The 21054-nt window shown below is 45.3% G+C and overlaps 1 pseudogene; it reads right to left on the bottom strand.

Annotated features, from left to right (window-relative positions):
• Positions 1–19395: 19395 nt before the first annotated feature.
• LOC124616918 lies at positions 19396–19513 on the bottom strand (annotated as a pseudogene).
• Between the last annotated feature and the right edge of the window lie 1541 nt (positions 19514–21054).

Consider the following 21054-nt stretch of genomic DNA (forward strand, 5'->3'; position numbering starts at 1 on the left):
CTATACACCACAGCGACATCAGCTAACAACCGCAGATTGCTGCCCATCCTGTGTGCCAAAACATTTATGTACACAGAGAACAACAGCGATCCTATCACAATGCGCTGCGGCACTCCTGACGATACCCTTGTCTCTTATAAACACCGTCGAGACAACATACTGGGTTCTACTACTAAAGAAGTCTTCGAGCCACTGACATATCTACACTCCCGGAAATTGAAATAAGAACACCCTGAATTCATTGTCCCAGGAAGGGGAAACTTTATTGACACATTCCTGGGGCCAGATACATCACATGATCACACTGACAGAACCACAGGCACATAGACACAGGCAACAGAGCATGCACAATGTCGGCACTAGTACAGTGTATATCCACCTTTCGCAGCAATGCAGGCTGCTATTCTCCCATGGAGACGATCGTAGAGATGCTGGATGTAGTCCTGTGGAACGGCTTGCCATGCCATTTCCACCTGGCGCCTCAGTTGGACCAGGGTTCGTGCTGGACGTGCAGACCGCGTGAGACGACGCTTCATCCAGTCCCAAATATGCTCAATGGGGGACAGATCCGGAGATCTTGCTGGCCAGGGTAGTTGACTTACACCTTCTAGAGCACGTTGGGTGGCACGGGATACATGCGGACGTGCATTGTCCTGTTGGAACAGCAAGCTCCCTTGCCGGTGTAGGAATGGTAGAACTATGGGTTCGATGACGGTTTGGATGTACCGTGCACTATTCAGTGTCCCCTCGACGATCACCAGTGGTGTACGGCCAGTGTAGGAGATCGCTCCCCACACCATGATGCCGGGTGTTGGCCCTGTGTGCCTCGGTCGTATGCAGTCCTGATTGTGGCGCTCACCTGCACGGCGCCAAACACGCATACGACCATCATTGGCACCAAGGCAGAAGCGACTCTCATCGCTGAAGACGACACGTCTCCATTCGTCCCTCCATTCACGCCTGTCGCGACACCACTGGAGGCGGGCTGCACGATGTTGGGGCGTGAGCGGAAGACGGCCTAACGGTGTGCGGGACCGTAGCCCAGCTTCATGGAGACGGTTGCGAATGGTCCTCGCCGATACCCCAGGAGCAACAGTGTCCCTAATTTGCTGGGAAGTGGCGGTGCGGTCCCCTACGGCACTGCGTAGGATCCTACGGTCTTGGCGTGCATCCGTGCGTCGCTGCGGTCCGGTCCCAGGTCGACGGGCACGTGCACCTTCCGCCGACCACTGGCAACAACATCGATGTACTGTGGAGACCTCACGCCCCACGTGTTGAGCAATTCGGCGGTACGTCCACCCGGCCTCCCGCATGCTCACTATACGCCCTCGCTCAAAGTCCGTCAACTGCACATACGGTTCACGTCCACGCTGTCGCGGCATGCTACCAGTGTTAAAGACTGCGATGGAGCTCCGTATGCCACGGCAAACTGGCTGACACTGACGGCGGCGGTGCACAAATGCTGCGCAGCTAGCGCCATTCGACGGCCAACACCGCGGTTCCTGGTGTGTCCGCTGTGCCGTGCGTGTGATCATTGCTTGTACAGCCCTCTCGCAGTGTCCGGAGCACGTATGGTGGGTCTGACACACCGGTGTCAATGTGTTCTTTTTTCCATTTCCAGGAGTGTATGAACTTATTCAATACGCTTGTACCTGCGTTAAGAGCTTGCGATGGGGAACCGTGACAAGTGCTTTTCGGAAGTCTAGAAAATGTAGGTAACATTGTGATTTATAGTTTTCTTTAACAGAGCACATACAAACGATATTTAACAATTCCATTATTAACTGCAATTTATTTTACAACTCTTGTAGACAGCTGCTGTGTATCTTATCTGAGCTCATTCGAACGATGCTTTACTTGAGCACACGCTTGTAAAATAAGAGCTAGAGCTTCTTCCTTTGCGTCCACTCTGCGCTTGTAGACTTCTCTGTTACGTCAACTCCACAAATTGTAATATAGTGGAGTAATATCGGGTGATCTCCGTGGCCCAGGAATGACTACACGGTGATCGATTCAACGCCCAGAATTCATTTTAGTGATCTTCTGTGTCACTGGCCGTACGGAATGTGCGTGAGCTCCGTCGTATTCCCAGTGCACACGACTTCGTGTTGCCAGAGTAATATTCCCCAAGTATTGTGGTATCACATTTTGAAGGGACTCACGATATCTTATTCCATTAAGAAGGTTATCTAAAGCAATTGGACCGATGAGCGCAAGTGAAGTTCGCATTGAAATGGTCAGTAAAGGAAACGATACTTAGCCTGACGTCGCACCGGTCGTACTCGCATGTGAGTGCTGGTGAAGCACATGCGACTAACGCCAGTGACTTTTAGACAGCTGCATGTCGTATACGCTCAAAAAAAAGAAAAGGATATATTTTCTTTTTAATTTTTTTCTTCAGACCGACCACTACTATTGGCCCTGAAAGCATGCACCTTTCCTCCTGACTCACTGAGTTAACAGAACTGGTGGCTGCCATAGTTTGAATGAAATATCTGTATAAACTGCACTTTAATTTGTTTTTGTAGACGGGTACGTGTTATCGACACTAAGTAACGTTTGTAACTAGAACCTAATGTTCGAATTCAAGATTGTTTGGTGTATACAGGGTGGTGCATTCATAGTGACCGGGGCAAATATGTCACGAAATAAGTGTCAAACGAAAAAAAAACTACAAAGAACGAGACTCGTCCAGCATGAAGGGGGAAACCACATGGTGCTATGGTTGGCCCGCTACATGGCGGTGCCATAGGTCAAACGGATAGCAACTGCGTTTTTTAAAATAGGAACCCCCATTTTTTATTACATATTCGTGTAGTACGTAAATAAATATGAATGTTTTTAATGTGTTGGCATTTATGACCAACACCGTGTAGCTAGAGGAGGCCGAAATGCACGCTATAAGCTCACGCAGACTGGCGTGAGGTCTGGAACAGTTAAAGGAGTTGAGTGTAATAAATAAAGTACGAAGCTCTTGGAATACTTATCTTTAATCCACAATTGGAGAACATCGGTCTGACGGTACAGGCATCCATAGATAAATATTAAATGATACTGGCGCCTTGCTAGGACGTAGCAAATGACGTAGCTGAAGGCTATGCTAACTACCGTCTCGGCAAATGAGAGCGTATTTGCCAGTGTAGCTTCGCTAGCAAAGTCGGCTGTACAACTGGGGCGAGTGCTAGTAAGTCTCTCTCTAGACCTGCCGTGTGGCGGCGCTCGGTCTGCAATCACTGACAGTGGCGACACGCTGGTCCGGCGTATACTAATCGACCGCGGCCGATTTAAAGGCTACCACCTAGCAAGTGTGGTGTCTGGCGGTGACACCACAGTTTTAGTCGGACCAGTTTTTTCGCTTTGTGATAGATTGCACTGTAATAGTCACAAACGTGTAAGTACTTGGTATCACGTAACATTCCGATAGTGCGGACGATATTTCCTTCGTGATACATTAAGCGTGTTGAAATTGACCGTTTACCAATTGCGGAAAAGGTCGATATCGTGTTGCTGTATGGATATTGTGATCAAAATGCCCAACGGGCGTGTGCTATGTATGCTGTTCGCTATCCTGGACGTTATCATCCAAGTGACCGGACCGTTCACCGGATAGTTACGTTATTTGAGGAAACAGGAAGTGTTCAGCCACGTGTGAAACGTCAACCACGACCTTCAACAAATGATGATGCCAAAGTAGATGTTTTAGCTGCTGTCGCAGCTAATCAGCACATTAGTAGCAGACAAATTGCGCGAAAATCGGGAATCTCAAAACCGTCGGTGCTGAGAATGCTACATCAACGTCGATTGCACCCGTACCATATTTCTATGCGCCAGCAATTGCATGGCGACGACTTTGAACGACGGGTACAGTTCTGCCACTGGGCATAAGAGAAATTACGGGATGATGACAGATTTTTTGCACGCGTTCTATTTAGCGACGAAGCGTCATTCACCAACAGCTGTAACGTAAACCGGCATAATATGCACTATTGGGCAACGGAAAATCCACGATGGCTGCGACAATGGAACATCAGCGATCTTGGCGGGCTAATGTATGGTGCGGCATTATGGGACAAAGGATAATTGGCCCCCATTTTATCGATGCCAATCTAAATGGTGCAATGTTTGCTGATTTCCTATGTAATGTTCTACCGATGTTACTAGAAGATGTTTCACTGTATGACAGAATGGCGATGAACTTCCAACATGATGGATGTCCGCCACATAGCTCGCGTCCGGTTGAAGCGGTATTGAATACCATATTTCATGATTGGATTGGTCGTCACCGTGCGACTGCTACGGTCGCAGGTTCGAATCCTGCCTCGGGCATGGATGTGTGTGATGTCCTTAGGTTAGTTAGGTTTAAGTAGTTCTAAGTTCTAGGGGACTGATGACCACAGCAGTTAAGTCCCATAGTGCTCAGAGCCATTTGAACCATTTGATTGGTCGTCGAAGCACCATACCATGGCCCACACGTTCACCGGATGTGACTTCCACGGATTTCTTTCTGTGGGGAAAGTTGAATGATATTTGCTATCGTGATCCACCGACAACGCCTGACAAATTGCGTCAGCGCATTGTGAACGCATATGCGAACATTACGGAAGGCGACCTACTCGCTGTTGAAAGGAATGTCGTGACACATATTGCCAAATACATTGAGGCTGACGGACACCATTTAGAGCATTTATTGCATTAATGTGGTATCTATAGGTAATCACGCTGTAACAGCATGCGTTCTCAGAAATGATAAGTTCACAAAGGTACATGTATCACACTGGAACAACCGAAATAAAATGTTCAAACGTTCTGTATTTTAATTTTAAAAACCTACCTGTTACCAACTGTTCGTCTAAAATTGTGAGCCATACGTTTGTGACTATTACAGCGTCATCTGTCACAAAGTGAAAACAGTGGTCCAACTAAAACATTCATATTTCTTGGCATACTACACGAAAATGTAATAAAAAATGGGGTTTCCTGTTTCAAAAAACGCAGTTGATCTTCGTTTGACCTATGGCAGCGCCATCTAGCGGACCAACCATAGCGCCATCTGGTTTCCCCCTTCAAGCTAGACAAGTTTCGTTCTTTGTAGTTTTCTCGTTTGACGATTACTTCGTGAGATATTTGGCCCGGTCACGATCAGTGGACCACCCTGTATAATTCATCCAAAAATGAAGGAACAGTAAGAAATTTTATCACTTACACGTCTCGTTGACACGTTGCTACGGAAATGCCTGAAATTATTTCGTAAAATATTTCTATTCGGTTTTTTTTCCTTTGCAAATAACTGAAGTTTTAAATTGCGCTAATCCGCAGACGAATACATGCGAAAGCGTACAAGAAAGCAGAACCAGTGGCGTCCGTACTGCGTAACTTTGAAGGGCGTTTTGAAAAGCTTTGAGTAAGAGCGTCGCAGTCCATTGCTTTTTATTTACGTCGCTTTCGTGAATTAAAAATATTGGCGTGCGTGACGTAGCGGTTGCAAGAAATATCCCAGGGATGCGCCGCGTTCCAGCGAGCGCGAATACCTCACAACCCTTTCGCGAACATATTTTCCTCTGTCTCTGTCTCTGGCGACCGCAGAGAGCGAACGCCCCGAGCGGATACGCTGTCTCAGCACCGCGCTCGGCCGATGTGTCCCCAGTTTTTAATTAAGGCCCTTCCCGAATATTCGGTTGTCCGGGCAACGGGGGGAATTGAGACACGGGCGTATTTCTTAACTTGGGCAGGCCCAATGAAAAATCCCTGCTGACGTCGCTAGCGAGGTAGTTAATTAACGATAGCCTATTGTCTGCAGACGTGAAACATTTGGCGTTGGCGTAATGAAGAAGAAAATCTCCGATATATATTTTGTACCACTGACTTGTTAGTAATTATTAAGTCTTTCAAAGATTATTTTTTCCGAGTAGCCGTCTTGCAAGGAGAAGTCAGTCTTCGCTACAGTATGATGTAGAGCGCAGATTTTTCATGCACTGGCAGCAAGGCCTGCCACCAGGTTCTACTGCAACATTGTCCAGTTCAGTGACAAAGGGAGAGTGCAAAACTAAATTAAATCAATGCCTTCGGTATGAGAATCCGGTTATTCAGAAAATTACCTTTCGGTTGATATGCATCTGGAGTTATTGAAATTATCTCATCAGCTGTCATAACTGACCTTTAGTTCATTAATTAAAACTTCCGGGCTGAATTTCCGTGGTCCATATGTAAAACTGCTTCTCCTTCGTGACGTTTCGTTACCTACTGCGGGCAACATCTTCTGAGGTGAGTCGGCGACTGGCTGCTAGGCGCTGGAGGTCCCGCTCATATAGAGCGCCTAGATAGCGCCACCACTCATCACGTGCTTTCGAATTTAAAACGATCTCTGGCTAGTGCCATGCCTCTCGATTATAGGTAATCCATAGTCACTTTGTTGGTACAAGTCGATCACCATATCTTCTCTAGTTTTAATCCTTCTTCTTTTTTATTAAAATTATATTTGTGCCTGTAGATCTCTAGAGCTTCTCTATACACGCGGGTATAATAATGTGAGGTCCTAGCTATCACGTTTGTCTCACTACATTTTATTTCATGATCACCGTCTTTGAAAACGTCTTCCGCTACAGCTGATTTGTCAATTTGTCCCGATCTACAGTTCCTTTTGTGTTTCGTTAGGCGGGTATTAACACTCCTTTTAGTTGTTCCAATATAAGCCATGCCACAGCTACACGGAATTTTATACACACCTAGGGTAGCTAAGGGGTGTCGTGCGTCGTTCACCGATCTTAAACTTTCACTAATTTTCTTGGTAGGTCGAAAGATTGTCTCCACTTGAAACTTGGCCAAAACTTTCCCAATACGGTCCATAATGTTATGAATAAAGGAAGAAAAACTTTTCCAGACCACGGTTGTTGTTATCGTGTATTTTCGAGCACTTTTCTTCTAGGGTGGAGTGCTCGATCTATTTCGTTGTCAGTGTACCCATTTCTCCTGAAAGCCGTTCGCAAATAGCTTAATTCATCTTGCACATAAATTTACTCACAGATGTTATTAGCCCTATCCACTAAAGTTTTTATGACTCCTCTCTTCTACTTAGGATGATGATTCGAATCCTTATGTAGGTAACGATCGGTGTGTGTGTGTTTCCTATATACCTTGTGCCCTAAAGTCCCATCTGCCCGTTTAATAACCAATACATCCAAAAAATTTAGTTATCCATTACTCTCTCTCTCTCCATGGTGAATTGTATCTTTGGATTGAAACTATTTATGTGCACCAAAAAATCACTCAATTCCTCTTCAGCATGATTCCATATCACAAAGGTGTCATCCATGTATCGATACCATTTCAAAGTTTTTTTTTTTTTGTCGACTGCAGCACTTGTTGTTCGAAAAATTCCATAAATAGATTAGCAATAGCAGGGCTCAGAGGGCTACCCCTGGCCACCCCATCAATTCGTTCATAAAACTCGTTGTTATATTGAAAATGAGTCGAGGACAGACAATGTCGAAACAAAGCTATTATATCAGTAGGAAACATATCAGCTATGTAAGAAAGAGCTTCGTCAACAGGGACCATGGTGAACAGGGATACTACACCGAAACTGACAAGGATGTCATTTGGACTAACTGTGATCTGCCTACGTTTTTCGATAAAATGCATGGAATTTTTAATATGAGTGTCAGTTTTACCTATATACGGTTGCAACAAAGAAGCAAGATATCGAGCCAGCTCTTGAGTAGGAGCCCCAATGGCATTTACTATCGGTCTCAAAGGGACATTGGGCTTGTGTATCTTAGGTAACCCATACATTCTAGGAGGGTAAGCTTCCATTTTGCAAAGGAAGGAGAAGAAGATTTATAAATGGACCACGGCAATTCAGCCCGTAAGTTTTAATTATTGAAGACGCCGGCCGTGAAAACTTACATGTTATGATTTGATCTTTAGTTATTCGGTCTCGGGCTAATTTTCCCCGACAGTTTGAGATCACCGTCTACTTTTACCTAACCAGTGGACTATTGACTCGTAGGATTGGACGAATTTTCGGGGTCCTAATTTGTTTAATTCTACAATATCGCAAGGTGAATACTGGCAGAGGTTAGCCAGCCGTTAGTTTCAAATTTGGGCCACGGCCGCCAGCCGCAGATGGACACGATAGTTGCCGCGTCCTCAGTAGTGCCAACCTCTGGGCAGTGGCTTCTTACCGCAGCGCAGGTGAGGTTGGCCATACGGCCCTCTACTTTTCGGCGGAAGCTTACTGTGTCAAGGGTTCCTCGGCCACAAAGTGACGAGAGATGTCACGATCGCTCAGCTGTGACTAGTTGATCGCGTTGAACGGTCGTTACAAAGGTCGTTGAGTTCGGGTCGAGCCCTGATCTTAGCATCGGTGAGCATCCTTTGTGCAACATTTGCCGCCATGGGTCGTTCCGTTCGCGAGGTTCCACATTCAGTAGTGTTCGTAGTTAATCTACAAATCAATCAGTACGCAGTAGACCGGGTGCTATTTAAGATGATACCGGAACAATCGTTTGAAGTGCCCTGTCCGAGCTTCCGTTACCTTTCATGATAGTACACCAAGTTTTCCGTATTTTCCCCCGCACTCTCTCATAGTTCAGGTGCTGGTCAGTTTTAATTCAGTGCCTCTCACTCTACTGAATGGTTTCTATTTTATATTCTTGTGCTGCAGAAGAAGCATAGGACTGATACTCGTGTATCAGGCTACCTCCCCAATCCTTTATGTGTTATTTATTGGAGGAACAATACAGTGCGTATTACCAGAAGAGACGCATGTTGTATGTAGCTTCCCTCTGTTGTTCTACCAACTGTGTTAATTGACCATTAATTGAATCCCTGCTAGTAGAGAACGTAAATACGCAAGACTGCAATCAGTAACTTTTTTAAATAGCTATTTATTATTCCATGAGACGGTTTTCGAACCTTTTCAGGTTAATTTTCAGATGGTTTTCCGGAAGTTACATTTTAAGATGAACCTTAAAAAGGTTCGAAAACCGGTTCATGGGATAATAATAAACTATTAAAGAAGTTACTGGTTACAGTCTTCTGTATTTACAGTCAGTTAACAGTCACGGGTTCTAAAATATCCGTAACGGATAAGCTTCAATCGAAGAAGTATTTCAATGTCAGCCACGGTCGAGACAGCAGCCAACAGGCAGCTGAACGGCAAACCTCAGCACTTGCAGGAAAACGGAGAAATCGTCTGCACAAGTTGTTGTTTTGCCACTTCTCTTCAAAGTAACCTCCATTGGTTAAAAAAAAGGTTCAAATGGCTCTGAGCACTATGGGACTTAACATCTGAGGTCATCAGTCCCCTAGAAGTTAGAACTACTTAAACCTAACTAACCTAAGGACATCACACACATCCATGCACGAGACAGGATTTGAACCTGCGACCGTAGCGGTCGCGTGGTTCCGGACTGAGGCCCCTAGAACCGCTCGGCCACACCGGCCGGCTAACCTTCATTGGTATTCACGCCATTGTCTACAGCAACCAACAACGGCAACAATGTTTTATCGAATACTCTACCAAACATTACAATGAAAACTGATATTTTATGTAAACTGAAGGTGGTAAGGGGAGAAACAAAAAGTAAGGAAACCGATTGCTGATGTCAGCTGCATCGGGACATTACGCGGAATCAGTAGCGACGAGTAGAAATGTTTGCCATACGGGGATTCGAACCCAGAATCTTCCACTTACTAGGCGTGTGCGTTAACCACTGTGCACTCTACACACATAGTTATCGCAACTGCGAGGACTATCTCGGTGCGCCTCACGGCTAACCCACATTCAGGCCGAGCGCCACTTGTCCACAGTCCCCATCCATTTCCTCCATGCTCCCTACTCTGAGATTCCAGCAGGAGATCGGAGACATCTTTGCATCTGCAGTGAAGAAGGTGGATCCATCGTCCATCTAGGCAAATCAGTTATATGAATGCGTGGTGTCTCTCCTTACGGACATGTCCGAAAGACCAGACACCACAATTCATATAATGGGTACTTTTCTTGTCATACTAATACGATACCTTTCTGTCCAAACGCGAAAGCTCACACGAAAAGATATTCGTCATCCAGTTCAAAGCGCACAGTGGTCCCTTTGAAGCGATATGGATCACATACTGTAGTTCTGTTACGGTCTGCTCATGTGACCCTCCACCGCTGACCATTTCAGCGAAGTGATGTGTGTGTGTGTATGTGTGTGTGTGTGTGTGTGTGTGTGTGTGTGTGTGTGTGTGTGCCAGTTGTATGAAATCAGCACAGTAAGATGGTTCTATATAGAAACAGAACAGAACGACAGAAAGGCACTATCGTCTTTGGACTAGCCCAAGAGCGAACTGTAGAGGGTAGAGGTTAAAAACTGTAGCGGCAGATAGAAATTGGAATTTATGAGTAATAGAGGATGTTTGGTGCGAGTGCTGCTCTGAGTTGACGAGGTTGTGTGTGAAGTTTCCCGATTTATTGATGTATCAACGCGGACTGTCCAACTTGTCTACAAGACATGGTATACCACTTACGGTGATGTAATGCGGCATATAAACAGTGGTCGAAAGAGCGAAACAGGCTAAATGAGTGTAAGGCCTTGTGAAAGACAATCGGTTTCGAATCCGACATTGTAAGCGAAACTGCATGCGGTGAGCATTTGGAGTCGAGTATTCCGAAAAGGAGCGTTTGTCACAGTGAAACGGAAAGCTGAAAATCTTCAAAAGCACAGATTCTAAACGGTAGATAATTGAATGGGAAATGTGACTCAATGCGTTGCTACCTTTCTTCTCTTTAAATTGGAAAGTATCAAGTACACTGGTGATCCAGCGAGGCCTCTACTCTCAATATGTGGAGCGTGTAGTTCAGGCCGGAGGGGGTCCTGTGATGTTGTCGTATTATTTTTCGTACTGTGACTTGTATCTGAAGGAAATCATGGAAAATACACACTAAGAAAAAAAATAAAAGGAGATGTACCAAGAAGGAATTATCCGAATGGGACGGAAGTCGGTACATAGGGAAACAAATGTTTGCAATTTAAGAAAAATAGGACGACTTCTTCAAGAAAACGAGCTTCACAAATTGAGGAAGTCAATAATGCCTTGGCCGGCCGGAGTGGCCTAGCGGCTCTAGGCGCTACAGTCTGGAACCGCGCGACTGCTACGGTCGCAGGTTCGAATCCTGCCTCGGGCATGGATGTGTGTGATGTCCTTAGGTTAGTTAGGTTTAAGTAGTTCTAAGTTCTAGGGCGCTGGTGACCTCAGAAGTTAAGTCCCATAGTGCTCAGAGCCATTTTAATAATGCCTTGCTACACCTCTGTCCCTCATGCAAGCAGTTATTCGTCTTGGCATTGATTAACTGAGTTTCTGAATGTCCTCCTTAGGTACTTCGCACAACACTCTGTCCAACTGGCGCATTAGGTCATCAAGATCTCGACCTGGATGGGGAAATTCTCAGCTAGGGAGGGATCCAGCGACCTTGCTGACCAAGGCAGTGCTTCGCTACCACGAATACAAACAGTAGAAATGCTTGGTATGTGCTGGCGGGCATTAACTTGCTGAAATATAAGCCCAGGCCATCTTGCTACGAAGGGCAACAAAACGGGGAGTACAATATCGTCGATGTGCTGTAAGGCTGCCAGGGGTGTCAACCAAATGTCTCCTGCTACGAAAACGAATGGTACGCCACTCCTGGTTATCGGGCTATATGGTGGGCGACAGTCGGGTTGGCATTTCACTGCTGTCAGGGGCATCTCCAGCCACGTCTTCTGCCTCTAAGGCCTTGTGAAAGAAATCCGACTGGAGTAAAATCGTCTTCAGTGACGTCTTCAGTGACGAACGGAGGCCTGGTGACCAGCCAAGACGTGTCTGGAGATGCCCCGGAGAGCGGTGGGATACCAAACTGACTTTCACACACCATACGGTCCGATAACCAAGAGTAATGGCGGGGGGTGCCATTCCTTTCTTTCAAACCCCTTTGGTTGGCGTCCGAGGCAGCCTTACGGCACAGCGGTACGTTGACGGCATTCTACGATCCGTTTCGTTGCCCTTCATGGCAACCCATCCTGATATTACATTTCAGCAAGACAATGTCCGTCTGCACATCACTAGAGTCTCTGCTGCTTTTCTTCGTGATTGCCAAACCCTACAATGGCCTGCAAGGTCGCCTGATCTATCCCCAACTGGGAACATTCGAAGCATTATGAACAGGATCTCGGCATATTGACGATCTAACGCGCCAACTGGACAGAATTTGGCAAGATATCTATAAGGAAGACTTCCAACAACTCTATCAATCAATGCCAAGCCGAATAACTGCTTGCATAAGAAGAAGAGATTGACTAACGCGTTATTGACTTGCTCAATTTGTTTAGCTCTTCCTCTTGCATAAATCATCCACTTTTTCTGAAATAGTAATCATTTGTTTGTACATGTAGATCCCATTTGGATGATTTCTTCGCAGTCCGTCTTTTTTTGTTTCTCAGGGTGAACGTGAAAGTTTAAGCACTTCCACCTTCAGTGCGTGTTATTTCACATAACGTAAAAGTTGCTGAAATGAAACGGTAAGCGGCGGAGTTTCGAGTTCTCCCTTGGGCATGGGTGTGTGTGTTTGTCCTTAGGATAATTTAGTTTAAGTAGTGTGTAAGCTTAGGGACTGATGACCTTAGCAGTTAAGTCCCATAATATTTCACACACATTTGAATTATTATTATTATTTTTTTTTTTTTTTTTTTTTTTTTTTTTTTTTTTTTTTTTTTTTTTTACGGCAAGGAAACTGCCTTCTTTCTGAGTTTCCATCCAAACTCTTATCGATGTGCACTCACTAAACTCGCTTCATACCCATTTCATTTGCTAAATTTTTGTGGAATAATGCTAAAACAATGTAACAGTCCAGAACTGAGCGTTTTGTGATTCATTTCATATTAGTGATTTATTATAGTGTTGTTAATTTCTCCCTGATGCCAATAACTTCTTTTGTTGCAGGTAACGTAATGCTTTTTGGAAGCAACTGTTACGGAGCCTGCCAACTCGTTGGTGCCCCAGTTTCTGCAGGCAGAGGGAAACGTATGCAAATCCAGTTTCACTGAAACGAGTAGACATGGTATTCTCCCACGATCAGGTTTTAAAAACGTAATATTTTTAAAATACATTTTAATCTTTGTGGCACTACTGTATGTATGCTAGTCTAAAATACACATAGTTTCCCAATACACGAATGGTAACAGCACTAAGGATGCCGGACGTTATTATTACATCTTACACCAGTTATTATCATTTCTGTAATAATACCACATAGTATTTTAGACTACCGTGCATGTGGTAGTAACACGGTGACACTACGGTGCATTAAATTACGTCAGTATTTATTTGCTGTTGTACAGTATATCGTTACGGCATTGAAAGGGTGTTGAGAAAACTTATACTATTAACTATTGGTTGAATCAGAAAATATTAGTACTATCTATTTACACTGCTGTCCATTAAAACTGCAACAGTATGAAGGCTGCGTCCAACAAAGGTCAAACTGACGTGAAGAGCACCACAGGCTTGGATATGCAAGCGATTAACACTTCAGTACAACCGCATGAAGTAGGTAGGAGAGCATGTACATTAAGTAAACAAGGAAAGAGTATACAGCGGATATATCATTCAGAAATCGCTTTTGAATGCTGGTTGTTTGTAAGAAAATCGCGTGAATCCTTGTGGCAAGAAAGAGAAATATCTACCATTAACTCCCTCTCTCTCTCTCTCTCTCTCGCTCTCTCCCTCCCACCCTCTCGCCCCTTACACACACACACACGCACACGTTGGTTTTTTTTTTGTGCTAGGTGGGGTCGCTTCACTTGTTTTTTTTTTTTTTTTTTTTTTTTTTCGTGGGATGCTATAGTGCTATAATTTGGTACTTATTTCCTGATAGCGACTATCGAGACGAATCCAATGATTTGTAATAGTAAGGTCTTTGAAGGTCAACGAAGGTCAAAAAGGTGGCATGAACGTCCATTTACAGAAGGTGTTCGAAGTGACGACCATTGGTATCAATGCAGTGCTAAAATCTTCTTATCATGGATTGAGTGCTATTCTTTATCACATTGGCACTTATCGAAGCACATGCTCTGACAATTATCTCTCGCATATCTCCAGGTGTAGTTGGAACGTCTTTATAAACAATGTCTTTTACGAATCCCCACAAGAAAAATTCCAGAGGCGTCAATTCTGGCGAACGACCCGACCACGGCACATCTCCTCCGCGTCCAGTCCTACGATTTGGGAATTGTCTCAGCAACTCATTACTAGCCATCAGCGAAAAATGTGCCGGATACCCATCGTGTTGATGCCGCATTCTGTTCCTTGTTCCTAAAGGTATTTCTTCCAATAACAGACCTAACGTTTCTTGCAGGAATGTGGTGTAGTTCCCACCATTAAGATTTCCTTCGATGAAATAGTGGCCTATAAATTTTCCTCCAGAACCCTGCACCATACATTCACCGACCACGGTGTTTGGTGTCCAGTTTGCCGCAGCCAACATCGGTTTTCAGTCGTCCTTTCAATACTTATGTGGCTATAAGCGTACCGCCGCTTAGCCTGGCACCAATAACGTCTGGTATGCTGATAATATGCCACTGTCATTTTACCGGGTGCGGCCGGCCGAGCGGTTCTAGGCGCTACAGTCTGGAACCGCGTGGCCGCTACGGTCGCAGGTGCGAATCCTGCCTCGGTCATGGATGTGTGTGGCGTCCTTAGGTTAGTTAGGTTTAAGTAGTTCTAAGTTCTAGGGGACTGATGACCTTAGAAGTTAAGTCCCATAGTGCTCAGAGCTATTTAACGTGTGCAAGTTCGTCGGTATTAGTAATACCCATGAAGAGCGGGCTCGATTTCCGTGTAAGTAAGGGGCTTGCCTTTGGTTGCATTTACTTAAGTTGCGTGTTCGTTAATAGTAACAGCATTGCCGTACCATACACAGTCACGAAACTTATTGATGAGTAAACTGTTACAGTCTGGCAGTTGGAACGACACGAGAGCCCCTAGCGTCGAGAAAGCAGCCGCAAGGTTAACGTGTGTTTTTATTTCTTTCCCTACGTAAGGAAGTAGCCATTATATTTTTGCGTTCCTAGCGTTAATAAACTATCGAAAGACGTAAGTGATCGTGATGTAAAAACAACCGAATCTCGCTGATTCAGTGCGTAAGTTACAACCTATTTCAGAAGAAACACTTTCGAACATGTGTATAACAGCAGCTTACACCTCTGAAATCAAGATAACATAAAAACATATTTCATAAATGAGAAACATGTACAGGTATGTCTCTTGTTCTGCTTATTGTGATGGCCACTTGCCTTGGCACGCAACAGTTTTGTATAGTGTCTAACGGTTCTTTCATTCTTACACTTCTCTCGATTTTCCAACGGACTGAAGCGCCTAGAACAGCTCTGCCACCGCGGCCGGCCATTTCTATGCATTATGCAGTAGATAGAGTATGCATATATTAAGTTATAGGGAATCCAATACTTTGTGTTATCTGGTGTCTTTACAAGAGGTTACGTGTCCTGTACATGTCCTGTGTCGTTTATGCCTCAGACTATGCCTCAGACGTAATGACGATAGCGGAATCTTTTTCTTCTGTGTCGGGAAACAGTTTTCTTGATTTTGGCGTTACGTGTCCTGTAATGTACGAATTCATGCTTCCTATATGTGGTGTCAGATTTTAGTTAGTTTCGATTTTTATTTCATTACATACGATCCCCATTGCAAATACTATGTTACAAATCAGTGTAACTATACTATTCTCACTCATCCGATATCGTATTCAGAAGTGTATCCTTCTGTTCATTTGGAGCGCTGCTGTTGCAAAGTATAACAAAAATAAACAGCAGTGTTGCGTCTGTACGTGCTAGACTGTGGTAATAGAATGACTTTTCTCATTCAGAAATTGAGTGGAATTAGTTTACCAAATTTTTCTAACATGTCGCTAGGTGTTCGTGCTCATAGTTCTTGCATTATTACTAAGTTTAAGTAGTTGTTCGTTCTGCAGTGGGTTTCTAGATTAATTTTATATGGGGGTCATTGATTTTTTAATTTAAATACAGCACTCACTGTGGCATTCAGCTAGAGATGAAGTCTGCTTAGTATTAGTGTTTTTGTGGTTTTTCCGTTTTTTTTTAAATTGTCAGTGATTATTACGCGCGATTGACGTTCAGGAGCCTTAAAAGAATTTTGAATTGTAGCGGAGCTAATGCCTGATATATCTCACTTCCGTTAAAGCGGTTCACTTTCTGCATTTAGTTGTTGGTCTCCAAATAATGTTGCACTTCAGCGTATATGAAGCTGAACAATGTCGCATTTCTACGTGAGTTGTGAAGCACGTATAATGTTAAGCCTTGCAGAGTGGTAACTGGTGTCTCGTTTAAATGCTCTAATTGATTGTTGGTTCTGGTCCCTGACTTGGGTGTTGTAATAAGAGGTCGTTTAAGGATCGCGGAAGGGACTAAAGACTAGCTCTCCACTCAAGCATTGCTCGTTTGAACGAGCAGGGGTTTCAAACTCAGCCGGATTCGATGCTCAGCGTCATTAGAGATATTGTTGCTGCCTGAGATTGAGCTCTGCCACGTAATTTCACGTACTGTACACACACAAATCACGCACAAATTTAATCGTGCGTTTTTCGAATTGGACTTTATACGCGCAATAAGTAAAATCTGGCTAGTTTTCATCCTAGCTGCTGTTGCAAATAAGCTACTGTCACGCAGGGGGCATTCCAGGGCTGGTACATTATACAGAGTTACGTTTTGCGAGCACGATACCCATTCTGTAGTCCTACCTCCGGCTACATAAAGACGCTTACGCGACCCGTGCGCTACAAACGCGCTGTGTCCGGGACGCGTTTGTTTCCGTGCGCGAAGCGCTAACGGTACACCAAAAAAAACGTCGCCTGCAGCGTTCTGCCTGTGATACAACACTGCTGCCTAAAAAATGAATGATACAACACTGCTGCCTAAAAAAATGAAGCAAAAAAAAGGTCGTCCTACGGAGCCACAGAAATACCGCCATATATGTCGCGAGCACGCGCGCCCCAATTTCAATATTTCACATGCTACTGTCCGCGAGAAAGACGGGAAAAAAGTTGCGCGCAGCATAACCAACCAGTGACTGCTTTGAGGTATGAAAAAGATATTTCCCATCAGTGGTCGTAACTAGATTTCAGAGGCCAGGCAGAGTGTAGCTGTGGGGAGGAGGCCGTACTTGTTGCGTGAAGCCGCAGACGGTGTCCCGCGCTCGTGTCCAGACCGGCCAAATCCCAAACAAAGGGCGACGAAAATACATCGCGTAAAAATTTATTTTTCGTGCACTCAAAGAAATTCGATTTGATCTACATTTACAGCTACTTCGATACTCTGGCAGCGGGTAATTCGTCTATCATTGTTCCAAGTCCCTAATACTGTGTGAGCTCCAATCTCTCTAACTTTACCTCCATGGTCTTTTTTGCGAGATATACGTGCAGGAAGCAATATATTGGTTGACTCTTCCGGGAACGTGTGCTTTTAGAAATCTGACTAAACTTCTCAGTGATGGATAGCGGCGGTCTCTACTGCCTTCTGGGTTTCATAGAGGAGCAGTTTGAGTCGGGGTTCGTGCTATTGGTGTTTATGGAATCTATATTTACTGGTACATAGGAAATTTTCGGTGCCTAAAATGGTAGTAATAGACTAGCAAAAAGCGTCTCCCATTAGGGCTAGCTGCCTTTCCTCTGTCGACATACGCAGTTTGATTTTACAACTGATTGTCAGTTATCTCGATACCTTACATCTTGCCGATCGGACGACGATTGAAATGAGGCGCTGCCGTAAGGACTGTTAATTATATCAGTGACATCATCCGTAAAAAAATTTCACAAATTCTATATTCTAAGTAAAATAGGGGAAAGGAAAAGGAAAAACGACGCACCACGGAGAAATTGTTCGAATGAGATGAAGATCTGTACCCTTGAGGCACATTTACAGACAAATAAACGAACACAACTTCAGGAAAATTGGACTATTTATTCAATGGAAAGTGCTTCACATATTGAGCGAGTCAATAATGTGTTGGTCCGTCTCTTACCCTTATGCAAGTAATTATTCGGATTGGCATTGGCTGACAGAGTTGTTGGATGCCCTCCTGAGGGGTAACCCGTCAAATTCTGTCCAACTGGTGCGTTAGATTTCCAAAATCCTGAGTTCCTTGGAGAGCCCTGCCCGTAGTGCTCAAACGTTCTCAATTGGGGAGAGACCGGGCGATCTTTCTAGCCAAGGTAGTGTTTGGCAAGCAGGAAGACAAGCAGTAGAAATGTTCAAATGTGTGTGAAATCTTATGAGACTCAACAGCTAAGGTCATCAGTCCCTCAGCTTACATACTACTTAACCTAAATTATCCTAGGGACAAACACACACGCCTATGCCCGAGGGAGGATTCGAGCCTCCGCCGGGACCAGCCGCACAGTCTATGACTGCAGCGCCGCAGACCGCTCGGATAATCACGCGCGGCTAAGCAGTAGAGTCTCTTCCCGTGTTCTGGAGGGTGTTATCGAACTGAACCCCCCAACTAGCGGCGGGATGCCAACTCGACTGTAGCCCACCATACGGCCCAATAACCCATTCTCTTTCATAGCAGGACCTCTTTGTTTGTCTCCTGCTATACCGCTGCACCCATACACCACAGCGGTACGTCGACGATATTCTAGGCCCCGTTTTGTTGCCCTTCGTAGCAAACCATCCTGGTCTTAAAAATTCGGCAAGATAATCCCATCCACTCCCGGCGGGATTTTCTACTACTGGTCTTCGTGCATGCCAATTCCTGCTTTGTCCAGCAAAGTCGACGAATCTCTCCCCAATTCAGAACGTTTGGAGTATTAGGGGCAGGACCCTCCAAGCAACTCTGGACTTTGACTATCTAACGCGCCGGTACGATAGGATTTGGTGCTATATCCCTCAAGAGGACATCCAACTGCTACATCAGCCAATGCCAAGCCGATTACCTCTAGCGTAAGGGCCAGAGGTGGACGAACACGTTATTGACTTGCTGAATTTGTGAAGCTCTTTCTGTTGAATAAATTGTCTATTTTTTCTGTAATTGTAATTCTTTGTTTGTCTGTACTTGTACATCATATGTACAGATTTCCGTCCCATTCAGATAATTTCTTCCTGGAGTATAGTTCAATTTTGTCTTAAGGGTATATTTACAAGAAGCTCTCTCCGTCTTCAGGCCACAAGTGGCCCATCGGTACCACCCGACCGCCGTGTCATCCTCACTGAGGATGCGGATAGGAGGGGCGTGTGGTCAGCACACCGCACTCCCGGTTGTTATGATGGTTTTCTTTGACCGGAGCCGCTACTATTCGGTCGAGTAGCTCCTCAGTTGGCCTCACGAGGCTGAGTGCACCCCGAAAAATGGCAACAGCGCATGGCGGCCTGGAGGGTCACCCATCCGAGTGCCAGCCACGCCCAACAGTGCTTAACTTCGGTGATCTGATGGGAACCGGTGTATCCACTACGGCAAGGCCGTTGCCGTATTTACTAGAGGACATAGTAAATTCTGATTTGCGGCTAGTTGTGGTTACGAAGAGATGAGCACTGTGAAATACTGCAAGTATGTGAATAAAGCCCAAGTACTTAAAGAATTGCAGCCAAACACCAAAGTCCAAGATCACAGTGTATGCCGTCATCTAGATGGCAGCCAGTGACAATGCTGTAAGCATCTTCACTGAATACGATATTAAGCTGTCGTCACTGCGCAGGGAAGTTAATCCGACTCTTAAGGCCACGGTATCACGCCACGTGACTAGTTGGAGGAAGGCTTGTCTCCGGCCTGTTATCACGTGTTTCCTGCTTACTGCACGTACCATGAAGAGCCAAAGAAACTGGTACACCTGCCTAATGTGGTGTAGGACCCTAGCGAGCACTGAGAAGTGCCGCAACACGACGTGGTATGAACTCGGCTAATGTCTAAAGTAGTGCTGGAGGGAACTAACACCATGAATCCTGCAGAGCTGTCCATAAATGCTTAAGATTACGAGAGGGTGGGGATGTCTTCTGAACAGCTCGTTGCAAGGGATCCCATAGATGTTCAATAATGTTCATGTCTGGTGAGTATGGTGGCCAACAGAAGTGTTTAAACTCAGGAGAGTGTTCCTGGAGCCACGCTGTAGCAATTCTTGACGTTTGGGGTGTCGCATTGTCCTGATGGAATTGCCCAAGTCCGTTGGAATGCAGAATGGACATGAATGGGTGCAGGTGATCAAACAGGATGCTCACGTACGTGTCACTTGTCAGAGTCGTATCTAGACGTATCAGGGGTTCCATACCACTCTAAATGCACACACCCCACACCATTACAGAGCCTCCACCAGCTTGAATAGTCCCCTGCTGACATGCGGGGATTATGAATTCATGAGGTTTTCTCCATACCCGCACACGTGCATCTGCTCGATACAATCTGAAATGGGACTCGTCCGACCAGGCAACGTGTTTCCAGCCATCAACAGTCCAATGTCGGTAAGTGACTGGCCCAGGCGAGGCGTAAAGCTTTGTGTCGAGCAGTCATCAAGGCTAAACGAGTGGGCCTTCGGCTCGGAAAGCCCATATCTATGATGCTTCGTAGAATGGTTCGCACGCTGACTCTTGTTGATAGCCCGGCATTGAAACGTGCAGAAATTTGCGAAATGGTTGCACTTGTATCACGTTGAACGATTGATTTCAGTCGTCGTTGGTTCCGTTCTTGCAGGATCTTTCCCATGCCGCAGCGATGTTGGAGATCTGATGTTTCACCGGGTTCCTGATATTCACGGTACACTAGTGGCGTGTTCGTACGGGAAAATCTCCACTTGATCGCTACCTCGGAGACACTGTGTGCGATCGCTCGTGCGCCGACTATAACACCACATTTAAACTCAGATCTTCATAAACTGGCACGGTAGCAGCAATAACCGATCTAACAACTGCGCCACACACTTGTGGTCTTACGTAGGCGTTGCCGGACGCAGCGCTGTATCTGAACAGGCATGCCTATACCGGTTTCTTTGGCGGTTCGGTATGTGTGGCGCCGCCGGCC

This window comes from Schistocerca americana, chromosome 5 (genome assembly GCF_021461395.2).
Source record: "Schistocerca americana isolate TAMUIC-IGC-003095 chromosome 5, iqSchAmer2.1, whole genome shotgun sequence".
Classification (NCBI taxonomy): domain Eukaryota; kingdom Metazoa; phylum Arthropoda; class Insecta; order Orthoptera; family Acrididae; genus Schistocerca; species Schistocerca americana.